Source organism: Trachurus japonicus, chromosome 8 (assembly GCF_045865225.1).
Source record: "Trachurus japonicus isolate A0001 chromosome 8, Traja_1.0".
NCBI classification, from domain to species: Eukaryota; Metazoa; Chordata; class Actinopteri; order Carangiformes; family Carangidae; genus Trachurus; species Trachurus japonicus.
In genome coordinates, this window is record NC_140914.1 from 15622364 (window position 1) to 15633312 (window position 10949).

The 10949-nt window shown below is 44.3% G+C and overlaps 1 long non-coding RNA gene across 1 annotated transcript in view; it reads left to right on the forward strand.

Moving 5' to 3' along the window:
* LOC146982915 (uncharacterized) overlaps positions 1–10473 on the forward strand; it is a 119339-nt gene extending 108866 nt beyond the window's left edge. The window contains exon 5 of the long non-coding RNA XR_015036282.1: positions 9381–10473. This is a non-coding gene — a long non-coding RNA (uncharacterized LOC146982915). The remainder of the gene's footprint in view (positions 1–9380) is intronic.
* The last annotated feature ends 476 nt before the right edge of the window (positions 10474–10949 follow it).

Here is a 10949-nt window from a genome sequence, read left to right on the forward strand (position 1 = left end):
CATTTGTTCCACCTTATGCTGGGATTTCCCATTTACAGACAATCAAGGATGTGCGTGCAGCACTGGGTTGGAAAAGTACTTCCACAATGTCATAACAGCTTAATTACATAAATTTCTGTTCGTTAGAAATAATTGCTGTCAGGAAACACGTGAAATTACTCTGTGGAGATGAATACTAATGCAAAATATGTTTCATGTTCCACAAAACAAACGTAAAGGAATTATAGATTCATATCTTTGCATGTCTGTGTCACAGTATAATTCCTACTTTTCTCCCAGATCGTCTGGCTGCATTTTCAAGAATTTACACAATCCACCATGAGAGTCTTGACCACTGGTGACCTTTTAACCCACAACTTCTCTGGGAACGCCATCATTCCTGTCCTCTCACTCACAGAGCAGTAGTCACCAACTCAGGGCAAACCCACCACAAGGCTTTCTTTGACTACCCCTAATGAGATGACTATGGTACGGGATTGCAACCAACAAGGAGGAGAGGTTTGCTTCCTTTACTCCACTGCTTATCGGCCTGTGAATCAAAAATTATTGAATTATATACATCTCCCCTTCCCGCAGATTATGTCCACTCCCGGTAGTGCACACTATTTTACTAATGGGGTTAAATACAGTTAAATTACATAATCACAGTGGCTGCAATTAGTGCAGTATGCTCGTCGATAAAGGGGCCAGTATGTGTGTTGGCAGAGTGCGCGCTCGTCCGAGATCCCAATTCTGGTAATTAAATGTAGGGGTCTGTGTTTTGGTTTATTGGATTTATTTTGACTGATTAGCTCTGGCAATGACTGATGGGTAAGACAGAGGTGGTGGTGTGTTGGTGGAGACAGACAGGGGTCTGGCATCATGTGTGTGTGTGTGTGTGTGTGTGTGTATGCTATCCTGTTGCTGCTGTTTGCTCATAAGAAGCCATCTTGAAAGTCAAAGGTCAGTAAACACACAATCAGTCGGACAGCTGCGTTTCAATGTTCACAACTGCATTTTAAACAAACACAAAGAGCAACTTGCTCTTGCACCTGAATCAAATATCTGCTTTTCCTCTGTGCCTCAGTGAGCAGTGGCTGCTCATGTGCAAAGCCAGCATTAGTCTCTAGTGTGTGTGTGTGTGTGTGTGTGTGTTTGGAGTGGCGTTCACTGTGTTTATTTGGTCAGGGGTGTCAGACAGATTAGCTGGTGTGTTACAGGTGCTATAAAAGTTGTTGCTTTGGACACGGCTCATGAACAGCATAATGACTCCAGGCTCATGTTAATCTCACTCTGCCTGGCTCCGTCTTGGGGTGCTGGCCTGTTTTAGCTGCCGGGCTGGGCTCAGGACTAACAGGCAAACAGAGACTACGCAAAAGAGGAGCAGAGCGTTCCAGCACTACGCCTACTGGCAGAGGCCGGGAAACAGGCCAGAGAGAGGAAGAGAAGGATAGAAGAATTGAAGGAAGGGTAGAACGAGGATGGAGTTAGTTTTTTTATGATCGCAAAGGTGCTGATTTGTTATCGGAGCCAAAAAACCTTCTATCTATCTGCAATTATCGCAGTTGCTCTCTCCTTGTTTATTTACAGATATGGCAGGATTGAGATGACAAGAGGCGGAAGGATCTAGTGCAGAGCAGAGAGACTGGGGATATGCAGGGGTGAGAGAGAGAGAGAGAGAGAAGTAGAGAAAGAGTGACAGAGTCGCTCAGTGTGTTCTCCTCAGGCGGGGTTGGTGTGTTGTGGAGTCCACGCCGTTTGTTTTATTGGCCTTTGGGGGGAAGAGGAACAGAACATTTGTGCTGGATACAAGGAACCACATGGGCTGCAGTTTATTTGTGGATGATCTTCAACTCTTTGAACGAACGTCATGAGTCACAGATCTCTGTCTCTCTGACTGCCGCTCCACTTCTCTGGCGCATTTGTTTTTGCCCCAACCTGTCGCTTCTTTTTACTCTCAGGAACAGTCTGCTGCTGTTGCCTGTTAACAATCTCGAGCCTATTCTTTACTTTGCCGTAGCAACCGATTCCTTTTCCAATAATCTCAATAAAGGGTAGTACTGCATGAAAGCGTCTGAGAAAACCTGCGCTTTCCTGGTTGGACAACGGCCAAGCTGTCAGACGTGGTTCTCCTATGAGGTAGTTCCTTGGCTGTGCCAGCAGACAGGCTCAAAAACTCAGGTGTAGTTTAGAGCCACAGTGTTTACGAGGCACAACGCTGGTGTAATCCAAGTAATTGTTTATTACAGGCCTCAACCTGTGTTATAAGTAATTACTTTCGGGTGCCCCTGCCCTGTAAAAATCAGTTTTGTTTCCTGTTGGGGTGGATAACACCACAATCTGAGCCCCTTCCAAAATCTCTGCATTTTACCACATTTGGTGAATGATATTACATATAATTGTGGGTTTTCTGTGTGAGCTGCACAGTTGTAAAATGCATGCATATGCTATTAGGGATCATTAGAGCTTTGATGGTGCAGGGCTATTCTTCAGTGACACTCCATTGCCTGTGCCCATAAAACTCCGTGCCAGTGGGGGAGGATTTTAAGTATGGTACGGTGCTCTAATAGCCACTTCCTTAATCAGACGGCTGGACAAATTGTAATCATTAGCACTGTAGTGAGCAACGTGCATGACAGGGGTCTCAAAACTCATTAGAGAGAGTTAGCTGGAATGGGGAGAGATTGAAGGAGAAGGAGAGAGGAGGGTGCTGTCACACACTCACCTGGGTCTGTTTGCAATCAGGCAGCTGAAGGAGGCAGTCCAATTAGAAACTAACCAAGCACCGCACCAGCTCAATCTACAAGGCTTTCGTCATCCCCAACCACCACACATGGATGCAAGGGCTCCTCCGACATACGTACTGTATGCGCGCGCACACTCGGTCAGACGTGCGCGCAATAACCCACACAAACTGTGATTGCCGTTATAACAGTCACACATGCGCATATGTACACAGTGGGGAGCAAATACAGCTCACAGTCTGATTCACTTTGTGGCTTTGTTGTCCTTCTGGTGCATGTGAAGCAGTCTTAACCAGTGACACCTGTGACTTCCTGTACTTCCCCTTTTTGTAGCTGCCACAAAATTCGTGTCCAGTTTCTCGTCTGGTATAATTTGATCTTCATGAAGAAGCAAAAACACTGAATGCAGAGATCATCCTGCCTTTCACTGTAACCGAGGAAATGAGAGTCTACAGTATATGACTCTGGTTACGTCACAGACTTTTCAGCGTCATACCTAACACACAAAAGATTACTTCTGCGCACGCTTACAAATCGTATCGTACAGACCACTGCGTACACAAAGACACACGTGTGCATGTCCACACAGCTGCACATGCTTGAGCAAAGCATGCATCTGTCCCAGATACATCCGTCAGTGCCTCCACATCTGTGTGCTCCAGCTCAAGCCTTTCTCCCTGGCCCCCACACCCCGCACACGTTCCCCTCAACTGGGCTTGGCCCCGTGCCACCCTCCCTCAGTCCTCCAGCTGAGTGATACATGCGCTAACCTCAGACAGCCATACAGTCCTGTAGCCTATTTAAAGTATTCCTAAAGGGAATATGATATGGTGGGTTTTATTTGAAATGTATTTTCTGATTGAGAGGGAGATGGGACAACTGCCTCGCTGCACTTCTAATGGCCCTAATGTGGAATGTCTTTTCACGGTGACACATGTTCAAAGCTTTTTCTGGCATGCTTCCTGAAGCGGCAAATGCCGCCAAACAATCCCTCATCTGTCCAAAACGTGACTTTTCTTTGTAACGTCCTCACGGATGGACATGAGTTGAGGGACATCATAGAGGCTGGCCGATGAAAGCGTTGTGTACTGTGACTGACACAACACATGCTATTGGTTAGCAGTTTAAATATGATAATTAATACTGTATATAAATAATAGTTTACTGTATTTTTGTCGTTTTGCGATGTGTTTTTGCTCGTGTTGTGAAAATATTGTGTTTTTGGGTTCAACAGAGGCCGAGATCAACTCGTGCAGTGATGTTGTTGTTTTGGTGTCTTCAGTGACAGCATCCCCTCCCTCCCTCCCCCCACCTTCACCCCTAACTTAACCCTGCCCCGAGGTCATGAGTCATATGCATGGAGGGGAGGGAGGATTGTGAGCGGGTGGGAGGTGGGGGTGGGGGGGGTAGTGCAGAATGGATCCTATTGTTTGCCCCACAGGCCAGAGGGTGCTGTCTCACCCAGGGAAGTATCGCCATTTGGACTATGCTTGCAGCCAAGTGTGTTTTGTGTGTGTGTTGTGTGTGTGTGTGTGTGTGTGTGTGTGCCTGTTTTTCTCCTAGTGCAGGCACGTGTGTGTTTGTCTGCAAGTGCACGTATGTGTTACTGTGTGTCTGTGCCGAGTCGACGTGTCACCACGGCAACTGCTCTTTTTAGTTGTTCATTTCTGCGTAGCATGTGATGTGACACCACATGAGCATGTAAAACTCGTCACAAGCTAATGTGTAAACTTTCTGTTTTCTATTATTTCTCATCACTCTAAGCTCTGAGGGTATTTCCTCGTTAGCCTCTCTGTGCGGCCCACAGAGCCTGTATCCACTGTGTACATGTGTGGGTTGCTGGGTGGGAGCGTTCGCCAGAGATGTCTTGTCCTAATCTGTATTTATGTACTTGCGGTCAAATTAATACAGATTACCATAATCATATCTGGCTGTGACATGACATTGATTTCCGGCCAGCTCGCATTCATACATCTTGGAAAACCCATTCTACTCCGACTGCCTTTTAAATTGGGCCCAGATTGTTAAGGGTCTATCCAGGGAATGAGCACACCTTGTTTCAGGAGACCTGCGCCAAGGGGAAAATCAGCCTTTAATAAGTTTGTAAGGGAAAAGACTCACCCTGCCAAAATGGCAGCCGCCCTGTACACTGTTCAGCTGGCAAATGGACAGCCAGAGAAGGAGGGATGAGATTGGAATCCAAGCAAAAGTAAGAGTGATTTTTCTCACAGACCTCCTGTTGCAGAGCGACAGCATGTAAGAACGTGAGGAGAGGAGTGTGAAGAGGCTTAACTAAACCATCCAATTCTTTCTCATCATTATCCTCCTTTGATACATTGTGCCTGTCGACAAAATGAGTAATTTCTCCACATTTATGTGTGAACAAAACCATCTGTACAGTTTAGATCCTCTATACAGTATCTAGACCTTCACAGGTTAGAAAAACTTCGCACATCAACAGTCACATTTGGTTTTACCAACTGCTTCAAGCCCCCAGTCTGCAAGTGGTTACATTAACACTGTGAACCAGACCTATCTCCGTGTATGCCTGCCCTTCCCTCGCTGTGCTTTACAGGGTGTTAGCTAGTTGTATGTTTTGCTGTAAGTTGAGTCTTGAGTCTGAGCAGAACGGAGCTTGGTAGGGAGGAGGCTCCCAGCATGTTGGAAACCACAGCACCACCAGCGCCAACTCCAATGAGACATGAGTTATAGCTCCGGCTTCCCCGAAATCAAATAAATAATCTCTCCCTTATTTATTTACTCAGGCTCTCATTATGATTTGCAGGCTCTCGATGATTCTGATGGGGAAAGAAGACTTGCTTGCTCCCTTGTCACAATTTGCTGTCCCCAGACGCACACACACACACACACACACACACATAATGTTTGATTTTCAGACACACACCTGTCGCCTGTTTTTTCCATTTAGCTACATTTCAGTCTGGGTATTTCATCATTAAGTAATTGCAGCAGGGCTATTAGTGTAAAGTCATCGTCCGAACACTTATGAAGCAGCAGGGTTCACCATTCCTGATCACCAGCTCCGACAGAAGCAAAAACATTCAACCGGCCTCCTTATAAACACACACACACACACACACACATGAAATGAGTCCTTGGTAGCCACAGTGTTGCAGCTATCATAGCCTCTTGGCCATGTGTTGAGTGCAATAATGGTAAAGGCTCAGCCCATACTCTCAATAAGGCTCCCCAAGTGCTAGGTGTGGAAAGGTGTCTGGCAAAGCGCCTGACCACAGCACTCAAAGAGCACTTTGTCCGCGCACCTCACACCCACCGTACCTGCTCAAGTTGTGGAAACAGCCCAATGTTGTCACACAGTTGATTTAATAAAATTGGATCCCCAAAATGAGACTTCTAGTGTTTCAGGGGCGCAAAAGTCGTAATGGAAACACATATGCCCCCCCACCCAGCCCTACTTTTGGCTTTACAGGCATCCTTCCAGAGTCAGAATATAAGCGAGGGAGACCCAGGGTAAATGGATACTTCCCTACTGTGAGCCCAGTAGTCTGGGTATGGCAAGGCCACCCCATGTCCATCACAAGCTTATATCTACCCCACAAGTCTGGCTGTTGCTGAAGCTTGCAGACTTGTTAAACGATGATTGCGAAAACAGAAAAAGTCAAAACGGAAAATAAAGGTTGTGCCAGTGGAGCTGAGGTGCTGCTGTGGTTTTGTAAGTTGGTTTTGAGATCTGTGGGGAGTTTCCTGTAGCACAGGTCAGAGAATGATATGACATTTTATAATCATGTCAAAAATGCGATTGGATTTATGTATATGTACAAAAAAGAAAAATAGGAGGATGATTGGTTTTTACTGTACATCAGCCAGTGTTGGCCAAAGGCTGGGAATGCAGGAGGATAATCAAATCACTAAAAAGGGTTGGCAGTTAAATGATGGGTTGAGCTTGGAAGCCGTGGAGGTGGTAGCTGAGCCTACACTGATGTCTTGAAGAAAAAAATGACGCATTCTTAAAGGTCTCAAAGCAACAAGTGGTGTCTTATCTCTGTGCCAAAATCCCGATCCCAACTCCTGGACACTTGTTGCTCAGACTATTTCAGATATATATGCATTTATTACCTGTCCTAGATTGTAAGATGATCTGATCATTTTTTCTGAACACGATGACTCAATTTACACCTATTGTAATGCAAAGTGTTGCAGATATGAGTCATAAAACCTAAATGTTAATGTCTGAGCACTTCTGGTTCCCTCATCCCCAGGTGAATGGGTTCTGTATCGGCTTTTGGTGCAATAGCTAAAATAAGGTCTGTGACTGACACAAGCTCAAGACATTTGCTAGTTTTATTCTACAATATAAAATATGTCAGTAAATACTCCAGTGATTTATTTGATCTTTCAAATCTCTTAAAAAAGGGCAGTTGCAAAAAAAAGTGACTAAATGGGAGTACACAGGTTGTTGGGAACACTGAACGTCATCACAGCGACCACACTGGCAACTGGCAGCTAGCTGCTGATATACTCGGTTTGATTACAAATTCCTGCCAAAATAGTTGTTGACTGACAATGCAAAAGGCACTTACACTTTTGCTTAATGTGCACGTGTATCTCTGGATCACAATCTATACTCAGTGCATCTTGGGTGCATTTACATGCATACATGCGTGGTTCTGTCGCCCAGAACACACTTCTAATACCAGGTGAATTTGCACCAATGACGCATTTCCTGTTCAATTTTCTGACAGTGGCATTGTGAGCAGATGGTAATCCATATGTGTACGCACACTCCTATTTTTATGTACATACTGGCATTTGTCTACATCCCTCAACATTTATATATACTGCATACGTCTACTGTATATGCAGCATATGGCTATTGGTAGACTTGTTTATGTGAAAACAACACACTTATTTCATTTTGTGCATCAGTATGTTTTACACACTGTACTTGCAGTAACTCAGAAGGTATTTCCTTTCCTGACAAGTATTTTTCTTATGGTCCCCTGTGTAGGTTTTACTTGTTGAATGTATTATTCTACTTATATCAATAGTAACAACAATTTCAGTATAGCAATGAAAAAGCTTTTAGCTGAGAAGCATTACAGTCAGATAGCTCCCATGGGACGGGGGGTAGGGTAATGGGCACTGGATAAACAGGTAAACACCCTGGTGGCATGTGTATTTGTTTACCCAACAGCATGTGTGGACACATGCAGCTACAGTATTGCCAAGGGACTCTCAGGATAGGGAGGGGTGTCAGAGGTGTTTGTATGCATTTGTTTGTGTGATGGGGTGGATTTCCAGAGCCCTTAAAGAGCGAACACTGTAGTTAGAAACTGGGTGTGACAGAGGCTTATTATTAATATAAGGGAAATTACCTTCCCTGGTAGCCTCAGGTGATGTAAGAAAGATTATATCACTTTTCTCTTTACATGCTCAAAACAACATCATTTGTAGATCAGTTAAATTAAAATTGGACGCGTTTGGCAGATAATATGCATAGATCCATTCCCGTTAGTCAAATTAGAGGCCGGTGCAGAGGTGAGTCCTTGACCACATGGTCATTTACGCGAACATGATTACAATGTGAGTGTGATTCCTCTGGCCGCTTGTTCCATAAATGGTTTCAGCTCCCGGCAGAATTTGCTATCTTTAAGATGTGCTCTTCTTAAACGTAGTCCTAGATGATTGTTTTGGCCTTGCAATGTCTGTGTGTGTGTGTGTTTATGCAATCATGTCCATACATCACACAGACATCCATCGTTGCAAAATGATTTAAACAGGTTTTGTGAGGTTAAATCTCTTGGTCAACAACGCAGAGCTTTACTTCCATAATTACACTTTGCAGGGTTATTCGTGTACTTTATGGGTCTGAACTTGTGACCTTGGATGCATCGTGGAACAATTTATGATTTCTTTTTTCTTCCCCCTTGTACATGATAAACATCTGCAAACCTCCCCAGAGCTGACTACGATGACAACTTACAGCGACGGAGTTAAAAAAATAAAAAAAAAACACCAGAAATCTCCCCTTTCCTTTCTACCTCCCTCAACCCTTCCCAGATCCTTCTGCACATCTGAGGTTTATTTGGCCTCCCCCTGGGGAGTGCGGTGAAGCTTTGCATCTCAAGGAAATTGCCAGCTCTTTCTGGTCGACTTGGCACACTCTCAAACACACTCTCGCACAAACACACGTACACGCACACACACACACACACAGACACACACTCCTCGGCTGGCTTAAGTCCTCCTTTCTCACCGTCACAGTGGCAAAGTTTGTCCACTTTTCTAGCCCTCGGTGCCACAATCCCTTGGTGGGTCTTTCCATCCGTTGCACATTATTTCACTGTATATTCCCTTTGTCTCAACATCAACAATGTTGTCCCAGTCTGGCAAGGCATTTTTGAATGATAATTTTGATACCAAGCGGGCCGTGACTTGTTGAGAAAAGTGCCTTCTAAAAGATAATGCTAAACCAGCTTTTTCCATTCAAAGAAAAGTTTGAGTGCCTGAAGATTGCATGAATGAAAGAACACAGAGTTTTCTTTGTTTAAGCAGCAGTTAATGAGGTAGGCGACTGCTGCATGCTTTCCCTTTTTGTCAGATGGACGTGTTGGATTGTGACCAGGCGTTGTACCTCATCCCCAGACTCGTTTGTTTCATGCTCAAGACTCCCAGCTGGTGAGAAAGAAGAGACAGAATGATGCCACCTCTTCCCCTCCCTGTATCTATTTCCCACCTGGCTTACAAAGAGGTTCACCTCATAGGGAGACGATCACAGACAGGTGGTTCCTCCTGTGACCCGGATGTACTTAGACCCTGATCCCTGGCAGCCCTGACAGGAAGTGAGTCCTCAGCCAAGTGACCTCCTCCGGTGGCCCTTCTTGTCCCCGTGTTGCCTCGCAGGAAGGAAGGATGCGGTCTGTTGTCCTCAGGCGTCGCACACTGGCTCTCCCCTCCTCAGCCTAACTGGAGAAACCAGATTATTGATTCCAGGCTCGTCTCTCCTTGTGCTCACTTTTCTTTATTCTTCTTTTTGTCTGGACCATTTCTCATCTCCTTCTCTCTTGTCTCAGCACCTAGTTTATCCTCTTTTGACATCATTTCTTTTTTCTTTCGTAATCCATTCACTGCCGCTGTGAGACGTAAGTAAACACTGCGGACATTGGCAAACCACACTGTCCCCAATCCCCAATTAATTACACCCGAGAGGCTACCAAGACCCCGTGATTTATAGTCCCCGTTTTATTTATTTCTGACACTAACTTGTTTATGTTGTTATTGTTTTTTTTATTGCCCATATGTGTACATTAAAAATGGCAGTTATTTCATGTGGCAAAGAAATCCCAAGGTCAGGCTTCTGGGTTTAGTCTGCTCTCAAATGATGTACATGCACATTGTGAATTAAAGGACACCATTTGGTGGTAGTTAGGAAGAGAAGGGGACTTCCAGGCAGACAGAGAAAGAGACCTCGCTAACAACATCAAACGCTTTTTTTTTTTTGTTCTTCTGGCTTTAGCTTAAGAACAGGAACTCAAACCAAAAAAAAAGGTGAGAAGGTCATGAAAAGCTTTTGCTAACTGCGCAGCTTTACTGGTGTTACTTGTAGATGTTAAGAGGGGTTAGTGTGATGTGCATGAGGGGGAAAAACTTGACCTCTCGTGGGGCTCCAGTGCTTATCCGTGTTTTCTGTCTTGGTAACATGAAAGTACAACATTAGTGACACTGTCATTCTCTCCGTTGGATGTAATGATGCAGACAGAGCAGTTGGCCCGGTCTAAGTCCTGGTCAGTGCTGCCACGACACATGACGACATCAGGATTCAGATTGTGCTTTTTGCATATTTTACTGTCAGCTCAGCTGCATGTGTTAGCAGGCACGGACACAGGATGGAGATATGAGCATGCAAACTACAAGTATATTATTACTTTACTATCAATATATCATGATATATTTTATGTCAATATAAAAAAATGTCAAATAACAAAATGAAAATGAAAACAAAAATGTGATCAATTTCTATCAGTAAAGTATTTTTTTTTTCATATTTCTGATCGACAAATGAAAATACTAATCTAAAACGTTTATGCACATAACAATTTGTATTTGATATATTTGTACTGTATACCAAAAGGTTTTATTCTGCAGCTGCACTGAGCTGTGTGTCATCATCAAATAGGTACATTTTACTTTCCCAGACTGTCTTCTTCTTGTTAAATACAAGAGATTAGATTTAGAGAGCATTGA